The sequence below is a fragment of the Palaemon carinicauda genome, chromosome 42 (genome assembly GCF_036898095.1).
Source record: "Palaemon carinicauda isolate YSFRI2023 chromosome 42, ASM3689809v2, whole genome shotgun sequence".
NCBI lineage: Eukaryota > Metazoa > Arthropoda > Malacostraca > Decapoda > Palaemonidae > Palaemon > Palaemon carinicauda.
This window is the reverse complement of record NC_090766.1, coordinates 1,413,459-1,428,900: the sequence shown is the minus strand read 5'-3', so window position 1 is coordinate 1,428,900 and position 15,442 is coordinate 1,413,459. Positions and strand designations below refer to the sequence as shown.

Sequence of the window (15,442 nt, the reverse complement as noted above, 5' to 3'; positions counted from 1 at the left end):
CTATGTGAGATACGTCCGAAACCACGGAGGGTACATCTGTCCGCTGATTAAAGCCTGTCGAACCCTTTGGTCGTACGACATTGCTTCTCCCCTGGGCTTGGGAGCTTGCAAGAGGTCCCGGACTGGGAGGACGACAGGCACGAACAGACGCACCCTCATGCGTAACACTGACACTTTTCACTGCACTGACACTCACTTCACTTCCCACTGCACTTTTACCTTTCAACTCTCTGACGTCAGCCATGAGTTGATTGCGGTCATTCGCCAATGTCTCGACTCTCTCACCTAGAGTCTGGATGGCACGCATCATATCTGCCATGGAAGGTTGATGAGAGCTAGCAGGGGGGTTGGGTGCAACCACTACAGGGGAAGGAATAGGTTGAGGGGCATGGGGAGAGGAAAAATCAATTGAGCGAGACGAACTCCTCCTGATCCTATCCTTCTCTAGCCTACGTGCATATTTCAGGAATTCTTGAAACCCGAATTCCGAAAGCCCAGCGCATTCCTCACATCGATCTTCCAATTGACAGGCTTTACCCCTACAATTGGAACAAACGGTGTGCGGATCGATAGAGGCCTTCGGAAGACGCCTTGAACAGTCCCTAGCGCTACATTTCCTGTACTTGGGGACTTGAGAAGGGTCAGACATCTTGAATTAGTCAAAGGGGGGAATTCAAAATCTATCCAAGTCGTCAACAAATACAGTGATACCTCGGTAGTCGAACGACTCTATACTCGAACAATTCGGAGTTCGACCAAAATTTTCGAGAAATTTTTGCTGCGGTGCTCGACCAAAAATTCGGTACTCGACCAGCCGAACACGTGACGACCGCATGGGCTTTGTGATGATCGCGCCATCTCGGCCACTCTCGCTTGTTCGGGAAGCATCAGTTCTCTCGAGAGCGTCACTCAGACAACGCGCGATCAGCATTCGTTGTGATTTAGTGATTTTCAGTGCTTTTAATTGCTTTTTTAGCTTTCATAATGAGTCCCAAGAAAGTAATGAGTGTTAAGGGGAAGGAGAAGAGGAAAACAGTGCGAACAACGATCGAGTTGAAGAAGGAAATTATAGCGAAATATGAGAATGGTGTACGAGTGTCCGATTTAGCGGTAGAATACGGAATGGCGAAGTCGACCATTTCTACGTTTTTAAAGCATAAAGAAATGATTAAGAAGGCGAATGTTGCAACGGGAGTTACGGCGGTAACTAAGCAAAGGCCACAAGTGATTGAGGAGATGGAAAAGTTGCTTTTAATATTTATTAAAGAAAAACAGTTGGCCGGGGAAAGTGTTAGTGAAGCGTTCATTTGTGAAAAAGCGTTGCATATCTATGAAGAATTAGTGAAGAAAAGTCCGAGTACCAGTGAAAGTGATTCATTTACATTTAAAGCGAGCAGGGGTTGGTTTGAAAAGTTTCGTAATAGAACAGGTATTCATCGTGTTACTAGGCATGGGGAGGCAGCTAGTTCGGATCAAATTGCAGCCGATAAATACGTGGGGGAATTCGATCGGTACATAAATGAACAAAATTTGATCGCACAACAAGTCTTTAATTGTGATGAGACTGGGTTATTTTGGAAGAAAATGCCAGCCAATACGTACATTACCAAGGACGAGACGAAGATGCCAGGTCACAAGCCAATGAAAGATAGGCTAACATTGTTGCTGTGTGCAAATGCAAGTGGCGATTGCAAGATCAAACCCTTGTTAGTGTACCACTCGGACAACCCCCGGGTGTTCAAACGAAATAATATTTGTAAAAGTGCACTACCAGTTATGTGGCGCTCGAACACTAAATCTTGGGTCACAAGACAATTCTTTACTGAGTGGATAAACGAAGTGTTTGCCCCCCAGGTTAAGGCTTACCTCATTGAAAAGAGCTTGCCAATGAAATGTCTTCTGGTTATGGACAATGCTCCTGCACATCCTCCAGGTCTCGAGGATGACTTGAAAGAAGAATACAGCTTTATCAAAATCAAATTCTTGCCCCCCAATACTACTCCCATACTCCAGCCCATGGACCAACAGGTCATTTCAAACTTCAAAAAACTCTATACCAAGGCCCTTTTCAGAAAGTGTTTTGAAGTGACCAGTGACACGAAGTTGACCCTAAAGGAATTCTGGAAGGAACACTTCAGCATCCTCAACTCTGTTAACATGATTGACCAAGCTTGGCGAGGTGTGACCTATAGGACATTGAACTCTGCCTGGCGTAAGCTGTGGCCATCATGTGTCACAGAGAGGGAGTTTGAAGGTTTCCAACCAGAGGCGGGTCCAAGCACTGCTACCCCTGTAATTTCTGATGACACTGATGTCGTTGAGGAAATTGTTGTCATGGGCAGGAGTTTGGGGCTTGAGGTCGACAAGGATGATATTGATGAGCTTGTAGAAAGCCATTCTACCGAGTTGACTGTGGAGGAATTGTTGCACCTGCAACAACAACAGCAGCAGGATCTGATTGTGGAGCAGGAATCTTCAGAAGAGGATGAGGTAAGGGAGGATGTTCCAAGTTCTCTCATCAATGAAATTTGTTCCAAGTGGGCAGATGTGCAGGCTTTTGCTGAAAAATACCACCCAGAAATTGCAGTAGCAAACCGGGCAGTGCATATGTTTAATGATAGTGTCATGTATCATTTTCGAAGAATACTGCAGAGGAGGAAGAAACAATTAACAATAGACCAGTTTTTCACAAAAGAAAAGAAAGCTGCTACATCAAAGCCTGTTTCTCCTCCAAAGAAGAGACAAAGAAGAGAAGAAACCCCTGAAATAGATCTGCCCACCCTTTCATTGGAGAGAGAAACAACTCCTGAAGGAGAACTACCCCGCCACATCATGGAAGGGGACTCTCCTTCCAAGCAGTAACCTCCCCCTTCCATCCTCTCCACATCCATCCCTGTATGCCATCGAACCGCTGCTCAAAGGTATGTTCACTACAGTACAGAAAATGGTTTAAAATTGTTTTATTTTAGTACAGTAAATGGTTTAAAATTGTTTTATAGGATTTTCTGACCAATTTCATACACATTTAGATAATTATTGTTGTTTAGGTACACGTTTTATTAATATTTTGGGCCTGTTCGAGTGCTTGGGAACGGAATAGAATATATACCATTATTTCTTATGGGGAAAAAAAATTCGGTACTCGAACAAATCGGAGGTCGAACACGGATCTCGAACGGATTATGGTCGAGTACCGAGGTATCACTGTAATCCAAAATCCAAAAAAGAATGCAAGGAAGTATTGAAGATAACTTCTGCACAGCGATAGCTAATAACCAGAAATGAATACTTCACCAAATAACGTGAAAATCAATCCAGAAAACAAGAGCGTATTCAGTAGGTCTTGCCGGTGGCACGACAGAGAGAAAATTGGTTCTGTGTTGACATCGAGTACTTGAGTACCTGCTCGACAGATGGCGCTGTTGATGTACACCCCCACCTGTATAGCGATCGCTGGCGTATTCCGCCCGTAGGTTTTTTCTGTCGGGCAGCAGAGCTGACAGCTATATGATCATCGGGTAAGTTTAATATTGAAAAATATATGGTTCATGTATTTAGCTAGAAATTAAAGTATGTTGGAGCCTTTGTATATCAGTGGCCAGTTCCTCCCGCATGTATAGAAAATGGACACCAACAAGCCTTAACTTCCTTACCTAACCTAACCTACAAGCCATGTCCTTACCTACCTACCTAACAGGAGTGGGGGCTGCGAAACCCTTACACTGCCATATTCTTAGTCGTCTGTCATCATACATACAGGTGGCCGTTATCATACATACAGTATTATTATTATTATTATTACTATCCAAGCTACAACCCTAATTGGAAAAGCAAGACGCTATAAGCCCAGGGGCTCCAATAGGGAAAAATAGCCCAGTGAATAAAGGAAATAAGGAAATAAATAACTGAAGAGAACAAATTAACAATAAATCATTCTAAAAAAAGTAAAAAAAGTACACCCAAAAGTATATATTTACCAGTATGGATACCTATTACACTTTTAGGCATTAATGTACTGTATTACACAGTAATGTAACCTAGGAAAAAAACTACTTTTTTTTAGAAAAAATTCCGCTCTCTTCGAAAATGACACCCGTTCCCGTCGCAAATGCAAACTTTCAGAAATATATATACTGTATATATATCTATATCCTATGATAATGGGGAACCCCCAGTGGGAACTCGGAGTTTTGGGTGGGGAAAACATACTGGGGAAACGGTATATAATGGTAAAACAAGCCTTTTCTTCTCTATACATTACCTTCTTGGATGTTTAATAAACGGAGGAAATGACAAAACAGTATAAGAGGATAAACTTTGGAGGCGCCGTTGCAAAGGTTATGTCTCATGAAAAAATACGGTAATATTGAGCTGCGCAATTTAACATTGGCAATGTTAGCGTAACATGCTAACATTAGCAGTGTTTTTCATTTATTTTTTGTCATTCTACTTGTCGGTTGTAGTCGTTCTCATTCGTTCGCTTGTACATTAGCGCGTTTCAACCTTCTGCATAAAAACCTCTCCTCCACCGATAGGATTTCTTCTCTAGCCGTCAAATTTAACTATTCAACTTCACCCGCCTTATTCAAGCATATGACTTGAACCAGTACAACTATACTATCCCTTTTATGTAATACCCTTGTATACATATTACGTTTGACCCCAGTATTACTCGTTTTATTATCCGATACCTTATAAAATGATATTTTCAATTTAAAATAAATTTTTGAATATACTTACCCAGTGAATATATATATATAGCTTACCTCTCCGACGGTCGACAGATTCCAAAAACTCGCAAGCGATCGCCATGAAGGCTGCCGGGTGTGCCCACCAGCGCCGACTATCGGCCAGATACCGCATATACTGTACTTCTCCATAAGTTCAGTTCTTCTCAGTCCGTAGGGGAGGAAGGGAGGGCCTTTAATTATATATATTCACCGGGTAAGTATATTAAAAAATTTATTTTAAATTGAAAATATCATTTTTAAATATTAAACTTAGCCGGTGAATATATATATATATAGCTGATTCACACCCATGGTGGTGGGTAGAGACCAGTATTAAAACAATAAAGGCGTATATGCTCAAGAGTTTTTGACAAATATTCAAAAATCAAACTTAAGTATAGGTACCTGATAAGGAAGCTGACTCTGATGAATACTCTGACTCATTAGTCCACTATCCTTATGAAGCCCAGCGATCCTCTCAGGATGCTGAAAGACTTCTAGGAGCTGTTATAATCAGGGTGAACACCCCTACAACAGGACCTCATCAATACCCTTAATCTGGGCGCTCTCAAGAAACAATATTTTGACCACTCGCCAAATCAAAAGATTGCGAAAGACTTCTTAGTCTCCCGTACAACCCCAAAACAAGATTAAAAATTTCAAGAGAAGATTAAAAGGATATTGGGATTAAGGGAATGTAGTGGTAGAACCTTCACCCACTACTGCACTCGCTGCTACGAATGGTCCCAATGTGTAGCAGTCCTCATAAAGAGTCTGGACATCTTTCAAGTAATATGAAGCGAACACCTACTTGCTTCTCCAAAAGGTCGCGTCCATAATACTTCTAAGGGATCTATTTTGTTTAAATGCTACTGAAGTTGCTACCGCTCTAACTTCATGAGCCTTAACTTTAAGCAAATTACGATCCTTCTCACTTAAATGAGAGTGTGCCTCTCTAATCAATAGTCTAATAAAATAAGACAACGCATTCTTCGACATAGGCAAAGAGGGCTTTTTAACGGAGCACCATAAGGCCTCTGAAAATATAAAAGTTGAATGGGCTCAACATTGTTTAACTTCGCTTTCCAAGTCCGTACTGCCTACAAAGAATAGGCATAGGTCGCTTCTAAACAAAAATATGTTATTTTTATTAGTAAAATAAATTTTTGAATGTACTTACCCGATAATCATGTAGCTGTCAACTCCGTTGCCCGACAGAATTCTATGGAGGGATACGCCAGCTATCACAATACTAGAAGGGGGTGTATTTACCAGCGCCACCTGTGGCCAGGTACTCAAGTACTTCTTGTTGACACCTCCTCAATTATTCCTCGGTCCACTGGTTCTCTATGGGGAGGAAGGGAGGGTCGATTAAATCATGATTATCGGGTAAGTACATTCAAAAATTTATTTTACTAATAAAAATATCATTTTTCAATATTAAACTTACCTGATAATCATGTAGCTGATTCACACCCAGGGGGGTGGGTGAAAAACCAGTGTACAAGACTAAAGGATAGCTAAGTATCCCGTATTTCATATAATCAGTTATCCACAATAACAATGAAATAATAAGTACCTGGTAAGGAAGTCGACTTGAACCGTTACTCTGCTTTTAATAAGATCGTCTTCCTTACTGAGCGCAGCGTTCCTCTTGGGAGGCTGAATCAACTCAAAGGTGCTAAAGTATACAGGGCTGCAACCCATACTAAAGGACCTCATCACAACCTTTAACCTCGGCGCTTCTCAAGAAAGAATTGACCACCCGCCAAATCAACAAGGATGTGGAAGGCTTCTTAGCCGACCGTACAACCCATAAAAAGTATTCAAGAGAAAGGTTAAAAGGTTATGGGATTATGGAAATGTAGTGGCTGAGCCCTCGCCTACTACTGCATTCGTTGCTACGAATGGTCCCAGGGTGTAGCAGTACTCGTAAAGAGACTGGACATCTTTGAGATAGAATGATGCGAACACTGACTTGCTTCTCCAATAGGTTGCATCCATAACACTCTGCAGAGAATGGTTCTGTTTGAAGGCCACTGAAGTAGCCACAGCTCCCACTTCATGTGTCCTTACCTTCAGCAAAGCAAGGTCTTCTTCCTTCAGACGAGAATGTGTTTCTCTAATCAGAAGCCTGAATAGTAAGAAACTGAGTTCTTAGAACTTGGAAAAGAAGGTTTCTTGATAGCACACTATAAGGCTTCTGATTGTCCTTGTAAAGGTTAAGACCTTTTTAGATAGTACCTAAGAGCTCTAACTGGGCAAAGTACTCTTTTCAGATCATTCCCCACCAAGTTGGACAGGCTTGGGATCTCGAACGACTTAGGCCAAGGACGTGAAGGAAGCTCGTTTAGCAAAAACCGAGCTGCAAGGAACATGTAGCCGTTTCAGATGTGAAAACAATGATCCTGCTGAAGGCGTGGATCTCACTTACTCTTTTAGCTGTTGTCAAGCACACGAGGAAAAGAGTTTTTAATGTGAGGTCCTAAAAAGAGGCTGATTGGAGAGGTTCAAATCTTGATGACATAAGGAACCTTAGGACCACGTCTAGATTCCAGCCTGGAGTGGACAACCGACGTTCCTTTGAGGTCTCAAAAGACCTAGGGAGGTCCTGTAGATCTTTGTTGGTGGAAAGATCCAAGCCTCTGTGGCGGAAAACCGCTGCCAACATACTTCTGTAACCCTTGATCGTAGGAGCTGAAAGGGATCTTACTTTCCTTAGATATAACAGGAAGTCAGCAATCTGGGTTACAGTGGTACTGGTTGAGGAAACTGCATTGGTCTTGTACCAGCTACGGAAGACTTCCCCTTGAGACTGATAGATTCTGAGAGTGGATGTTCTCCTTGCTTTGACAATCGCTCTGGCTGCCTCCTTCGAAAAGCCCCTAGCTCTTGAGAGTCTTCCGAAAGTCTGAAGGCAGTCAGACGAAGAGCGTGGAGGATTGGGTGTACCTTCTTTACGTGAGGTAGACTTAGAAGGTTCACTCCTAGAGGAAGAGTCCTGGGAATGTCGACCAGCCATTGCAGTACCTCTAAGAACCATTCTCTCGCGGACCAGAGCGGAGCCAACCAACGTCAGCCGTGTCCCTTAGTGAGAGGAGAACTTCTGAAGTACTCTGTTGACAATCTTGAACGGCGGGAATGCATACAGGTCGAGATGGAACCAATCCAGCAGAAAAGCATCCACGTGAACTGCTGCTGGGTCTGGAATCGGAGAACAATACAACAGGAGTCTCTAGGTTATCGAGGTAGTGAACAGATCTATGGTTGGCTGACCCCACAGGGCCCAAAGTCTGTTGCAAACATTCTTGAGAAGGGTCCACTCTGTGGGGATGACCTGACCCTTCCTTTGAGGTGATCTGCCATGACATTCATACCGCCCTGAATGAACCTCGTTACCAGTTAGCTTTCGATCTAAAGACCAGATGAGTAGGTCCCTTGCGATCTAGAACAACTTCCACGAAAGAGTCCCTCCCTGCTTGAAGATGTAAGCCAGGGCTGTGGTGTTGTCAGAGTCCACCTCCACCACTTTGTTAAGCTGGAGGGACTTGAAGTTTATCAAGGCCAGAATAACCGCCAACAACTTCTTGCAAATGATGTGAAGTGTCCTTTGCTCCTGATTCCATGTTCCCGAGCATTCTTGTCCGTCCAAAGTCGCACCCCAGCCCGTGTCTGATGCGTCCGAGAGGAGACGGCGGTCGTGTTTCTGAACAGCCAAAGGTAGCCTTCCTTGAGAAGAAAGCTGTTCTTACACCACGCGAGAGAAGACCTCCTCTCTTCGGAAACAGGAACTGAGACCGTCTCTAGCGTCATGTCCTTTATCCAGTGAGCAGCTAGATGATACTGAAGGGAGGGGAGGTGGAGTCTCCCTAACACGATGAACAGGGCCAGCGATGAAAGTGTCCCTGTTAGACTCATCCACTACCTGACTGAGCATCGGTTCCTTCTCAGCATGCTCTGGATGCATTCTAGGGCTTGGAAGATCCTTGGGGCCGACGGAAAAGTCCGAAAAGCTCGACTCTGAAGATCCATACCCAAGGAGACAATGGTCTGGGATGGAACGAGCTGAGACTCCTCAAAATTGACCAGGAGGCCCAGTTCCTTGGTCAGATCCATAGTCCATTTGAAAATCTCCAGACAGCGACGACTTGTGGGAGCTCTTAAAAGCCAGTCGTCTGACGGAGCCGGACACAAGATCATGATACTGCTGCACAGTCTGTGAACTGTCAATCATGGGCAAGCGAGGAAGTACAGTGACAACCCGAATCTGTCTAGACTGTCTGGGTCGTACAGACAACTCCTTAACGGGTTGCTGAGGTTGCCGCACTGCGTCACAACAAGTCACTTCTGTTGGTTGTTGAACGTCTTCCCCGTGACACATTGACTCCGTAAACAAAAATTCCTCTAACAAGGACTAAGCTTGGACTGCATGTCATGCAACACAGCTCAAGGTCTATGGGAGCAGGTGTGGTAACAGACGGGATTAGCGACTGAAGTGGAACCATAACCTTCCCTGGAAGCATGTTATGCTTAAATAAAAGTCCATAAGAGGTTATGCAGCTAAAGGCTCCCTCCAAATGACAGAGTCCTCAAGGGAATATCAGAAGGAGGGAGAAAAGAACTTTCTCATCTACAGGGACCTTATCCTAGAAAAGCTAAGTTCTCTGAGTGAGGGTTCACTGGTGCAAAAGCAGCAGACTAGAAGGCAACGTTATGAAACTGCTTGACAGTCTAGTGAGTTGGCAACAACCCAAGATGTGTGACTGAGAAGCATGCGGTAAGGTATGCAGAGCATGATGTATGCAGAGTATGCTGTATGCAGAGCATGCTGTATGTAGAGCATGTTGTATGCAGAGCATGCTGAATGCAGAGCATGCTGTATGCAGAGCATGTTGTATGCAGAGCATGCTGAATGCAGAGCATGCTGTATGCTGAGCATGTAGTAAGCAGAGCCTGCTGTAAGCAGAGCCTGCTGTAAGGAAAGCAGAGCGTGTGCATGGCGTTTAACATTTCTCAGAAATTCCATGACCAGTGCTAGAGTCCTTTATGCATGCTTGCATGGGGTTTAAAAATCAACATAATGTTTACCTTACATTCATAACTCATGATTCATATTTTTGCCATGGTTTGAAAATGGAGGTATGGTGAACAGCAGAGTCAGAACGAGCTGGAACAACAATAGTTGTGGTTTCCTCTTCAAGACTCTGTTGAGGGAACACCTGAGGCTCAGTCTGCAAAGGCTGAATAAAAGACAAGCAGAAGGAAGGCGCATGGGTGGAGGAGGCTGACTCCTAGCATGAGTGGTTGAACCCAAGGGTTGCGCTTGCTGAGCGGTTGGCGGAAGCGGAGTAGCAAGTTCCAGTTCCTGTGGTGTGAGCGGAGCGCGATGAGGAAGAGGCTGCGCAGAACAAGGTAAATGTCTCGCAAGCTGAAGCTCCTGAGGCGCAAGGCTAAGGTGTGTGGTGCTTGCCTTGTGGAGGGTTGAGCTCGCTACAGCGAGAGCTGATGAGACTGACTCATGGACGGGAGAGGTTGTTGTACCTCAGCCGAGTGTTGCATCACTGGTGGAGCAGCAAGTGGAGGCGGAGGAAGAGAGGTATAATCCTCCTGATCCCATTGTAAAGGTTGCCTTAAGGAAGACGGAGGCTGAACACCACTGGGAACAGCAAACTCAGCACGTGGCTCAACATCGTACGCCTGGCAGGTGGTACTGCGATCAGGCGGAGCGAGCGTAGGCGGAGGGAGTGTAGGCGGAGGCGGAGGAGCAACACTCTCAGCCCGACACTCACGCATCAAGTCCGAAAGCTGTGCTTGCATGGACTGTAGTAGAGTCCACAACATCGTACGCCTGGCAGGTGGTACTGCGATCAGGCGGAGCGAGTGTAGGCGGAGGGAGTGTAGGCGGAGGCGGAGGAGCAACACTCTCAGCCCGACACTCACGCATCAAGTCCGAAAGCTGTGCTTGCATGGACTGTAGTAGAGTCCACAACATCGTACGCCTGGCAGGTGGTACTGCGATCAGGCGGAGCGAGTGTAGGCGGAGGGAGTGTAGGCGGAGGCGGAGGAGCAACACTCTCAGCCCGACACCCACGCATCAAGTCCGAAAGCTGTGCTTGCATGGACTGTAGTAGAGTCCACAACATCGTACGCCTGGCAGGTGGTACTGCGATCAGGCGGAGCGAGCATAGGCGGAGGGAGTGTAGGCGGAGGCGGAGGCGCAACACTCTCAGCCCGACACTCACGCATCAAGTCCGAAAGCAGTGCTTGCATGGACTGTAGTAGAGTCCACTTGGGGTCGGCAGAAACTACAGTAGGCTGAGGTAAAGCCTTAACAGTCGAGCTCTGTTGTGGCAGAACCTTACTCCTCTTAGGCGGAGTGCATTCAACTGACTGAGGAGAGTCAGAGCTAACCCAATGACTGTGAACTCTAACTTCGTACGTCTGGCATAGGTCTGGACTTTACGTTTAAAAGGTCTTGAGACCTGAGACCAGCGTTTTCTCCCCTAAATTTCTTCTGCAGACGAGCAAAATAAGGGCTCAATCGTCTGCGGGTGGGAGTGACGGTCTCGGTAAGACACGCCCACAACCACCGAGGATACTTCTGTGCGCCGATCAAGGCCTGCTGAACCCTTCTGCCCTTCGACATTGCTTCTCCCCTGGGCTTGGGAGCTTGCAAGAGGTCCCGGACTGGGAGGACGACTGGCGCGCACAAAAGTACCCTCACGCACAACACTGACATACTTTGCGCTAATCACTTATCACTTTGATTTCTGTTTGCACTTATTTCACTGAACTCGAAACTTTAAGTGGTTTGTACCTGAAACACGCAATTCTATCCTTTCTCAAAAGTTAGTAATTGCGAAAACAGAATTACAATGTAACAGAAAAATCTAATGAAAGATAATTCAGTGGCTGGAAAGAGACTAAACACTAGATCACTCTAGAAACGTTTAGTTTCTTCCCCTAAAGAGACTAGGGAGAAGAGCAAAAACGATAAAGACGTTACTCGTACGCCTGGCAGGCTTGAATGAAACGTTTATCCTCTTTCTCCCTACGTCTCTATCTCTCTCTCTCTCTCTCTCTCTTGACTTAGAACCTGAGAGAAGAGCCCAATCATATATATCGTTAAAACATATTATTGTTAAAGGAAAAAACTGAAAAGTTCCTTTATTAGGATCAAAACCATTAAGTTAAGAAAGAATGAACAAAACGCTAGACACGGTTACTCTTACTGCAACGTGAAACCGTGAACATTCTTTCTCTATCGTAACGATAGAGTGCAAGTTGAACGTTCTGAACGTCAACAACTGCAGAGACAAAACAAAACGTTAGTTCAACTTTGAAAACAGTACGAGACTATCAAAGAAATTCTTTCAAACTCTGTGGCGGAAATAGCATAATATGTTAACAGGTAAAACCGAAATGACGGGCTCAATGTTAATTAACTTCGGTACCAAGAAAAGACCGCCTACTATTAGGAAGCAAAATTAAGAAAGAGAGTCTATACTCTCTTAGACACCAACACTTCCGTCTAAGGGAAGGGTCGGCCATTGAAAGGTGAACGAGAGTTCATACTCTCTTCGTCATCATAAATAATCAAATTAATTCCAAAAGCTAACTAAGCTAATATAGAAGTTTCCAGTAAAGCGACAGCCGAAATCAAAGAGAAATACTTCACCAAAGTCGTGAAAATACTCCAAGAACATAAGCGTATCCCAGAACGTCTTGCCGGAAGCACGACAGAGGAATAATTGAGGAGGTGTCAACAAGAAGTACTTGAGTACCTGGCCACAGGTGGCGCTGGTAAATACACCCCCTTCTAGTATTGTGATAGCTGGCGTATCCCTCCATAGAATTCTGTCGGGCAACGGAGTTGACAGCTACATGATTATCGGGTAAGTTTAATATTGAAAAACAAAATTTATCTCGGTGTTTAGTATAAATGGAAAGGGAATCGAAGAGGCCTAATAAAGGCGGGTGAGATATAAAATATATAGAGGTAAATCTATAAATATCAACAATAATTTATAAAGTGATAAAATAATTACTAAAAGCCTTTAACACACTTCCGTACACTGAGGGAAGGGTCGCCCATCTTTTCTCTATGGAAAATCCAGAGAGAGATTAAAAAAGCAAGGATAAAAAATTTTTCTCTCCTTTCAAAAGCATTTCTTTTGAAGATCGTATTGCTTGAGAATAATCCAACACGGCGAAAGCCATAAAACCATGAACAAGTACTTCACCAATCAGTAGAAACTAGAGGTTAAGCGCGAGCGGAACCAATGCTGTCACTACCACCGACAGAGAAGAACTGAACTTATGGAGAAGTATATGCGGTATCTGGCCGATAGTCGGCGCTGGTGGGCACACCCGGCAGCCTTCATGGCGATCGCTCGCGAGTTTTTGGAATCTGTCGACCGTCGGAGACATAAGCTATATATATATTCACCGGCTAAGTTTAATATTTAAAAATCTCATTTTATATTCCCATTAAATATTATTCTTCATACACTCCATTTTATCTGGCTATATTACTTTTATACATTTTGTTATTACCTTGTCACACCCAGATTTCACATAAATACTTGCTCTGGACAAGTTTCCCATTCTGGTTCATTCATGTTTAATCTCTAGACTCTGTTGCTTTTCCGTTAACCAATCACGAACACTTACGTATGGAAAGTTTGCACAAGGGGGTTAATATTTCCCTACACCCACCTTCCAACAATCCCTTTTCCGTGGAAACCTTTGTCCAAGTCAGGTCTTTGTTAGTTCAAGTGACGTCTTTTTGTGTATTTTACGATGGAATTTTTAGAAAATTGTAACGACTGCAGTAATTCATACTTGAAAGTATTTTGGTGAATTCCAATGTTGATAATTTTCTTACATCTCATATCGTAATAGCCCAACGTTTACAGTGTTCCAAGTGCAGTACTAAACTAAGACAAAGAAGTTAAGACGTCACAGACTCACAGTCACAACACCCCGGTGACCCACAAGTTTTGTCATCGCGGTCATAAAAGTAAGTCATTAATTTCTTTAATTTTAATATGTAAGTTTTACTATTTTGTTAGCGTGCGCAGCTCAACATTACCGCTTGCTAGTGCATATGAGCATGATGTTTTATTTTCCTGCGAGCATAAGCGAGCCAGTGGCAGAACAAGAACCATTATATTTAGCGTTGCTAATGTTAGCGTAACATTGCATGTTAGAGTAACATTGCTAATGTTAGCGTGCGCAGGTCAACATTACTGCTTGCCAGTACATACGAGCTTGATGTTTTATTTTCCTGCGAGCGTAAGCGAGCCAGTGGCAGAATGAGAACCGTTATATATAGTGTTGCTAATGTTATCATAACAGTGCTAACATTAGCGTAACATTGGTAATGTTAGCGTGCATAGCTCAACATTACCTTTTGATCTTTTTGTTTTCTGGTGAGGGAAGCGAACCCAAATTGGAATAATACATGTTTTCCTGTAGTAAGTAACGTGATTTAATCAGTTTTCACCTTCATTTCAACAGCAACAACAACAACCAGTTCGGCTACTTAAAGTTAGTCGAACTGGTTGTTCTGTTTGTTTGCAGTTGAAATGAAGGTCAAATTTGGTCAAATTACGTCATTTACTACAGGAAAAAATATATTTCCTGTTCGAAATAAGAATCTGTAATACAGTAAAACTTTACCGACTTTTATTCATATATAGTACATCCTACACCTTATTAGCCGAGCACCACACGGGTAAAGTTATACCAAAGATTTGCCAGCCTAGGCTACGATGCACTAATATTTCTATGATACAACAAAATGACAAATATACACACTTCATTGTTAAAGTATTTTTAATTAATAAATGTTATCCCGACTGTAACTGTAATAATACCCATACGTTTAAGGAATTGACCATGTCACTAATCTTCATAAACTAGACCTACCGTTGTAAGGAATAGCATAATTGTAGGCCTATTGCTGGAGACAAAAAAAAAAAGAATCTACTCTTTAAATATATCAATTTATGGTCTTCAAATCTTCTATTTTTTATATATATATATTATATGATTATGATCATCAGTTACATCGGAAATAATCTTGTCGGAAATGACTTTCGAGAGCTCTGGATTTTTCAGCAAAATGCGATTTGTACTTAAATGTCTACATATATAAAAAAAATAGTTAAGTTTTCACATTCACATCTTACCACTATAGAAAAATACACGAAGGTACACGTATCTTGAGATATTTTACACTTAAATTATACAAAACTATTACGAACGGCCAAGATAAGTGGAAGACAATACACACGCTTGTCAACTTCAAGACTCATATTTAAGTACATCTTTACTAAAATAAATTATAGAATAACTTGATATTAGCATATTTAATTAGATATTTTATTATCATTATAATTTTGAGTTTTTATTGTAAAATATATTAAATTTGTTTTCATCTACTATTGTAAACATATGAAATAATATTCACGTAGATTAAATTTCAAAAATGTACTACCTTTCAAGAAGTAAACAAACATCAGAATTTCACGATATTCCCTTGAAATGAATTGTTGTTACTAACAATTAGTGTAAATTTATCGTGGTTTGAAAATAATGGAGTTAAAGCGTATATATGTATTGTAATGTAGTGAAATCACCCCAACTGGATATACTTCTAAAGCATACTTCAAGGTTCCGGTCATCCATAGCCGAATTGGTGAGTT

At 42.8% G+C, this 15,442-nt stretch overlaps 1 long non-coding RNA gene across 1 annotated transcript in view; it reads right to left on the bottom strand.

The window, feature by feature from the left end:
- Positions 1 to 15,046, bottom strand: part of LOC137632903 (uncharacterized) — a 40,787-nt gene extending 25,741 nt beyond the window's left edge. Inside the window, exon 1 of the long non-coding RNA XR_011042134.1 lies at positions 14,927 to 15,046. This is a non-coding gene — a long non-coding RNA (uncharacterized lncRNA). The remainder of the gene's footprint in view (positions 1 to 14,926) is intronic.
- Positions 15,047 to 15,442: the final 396 nt, after the last annotated feature.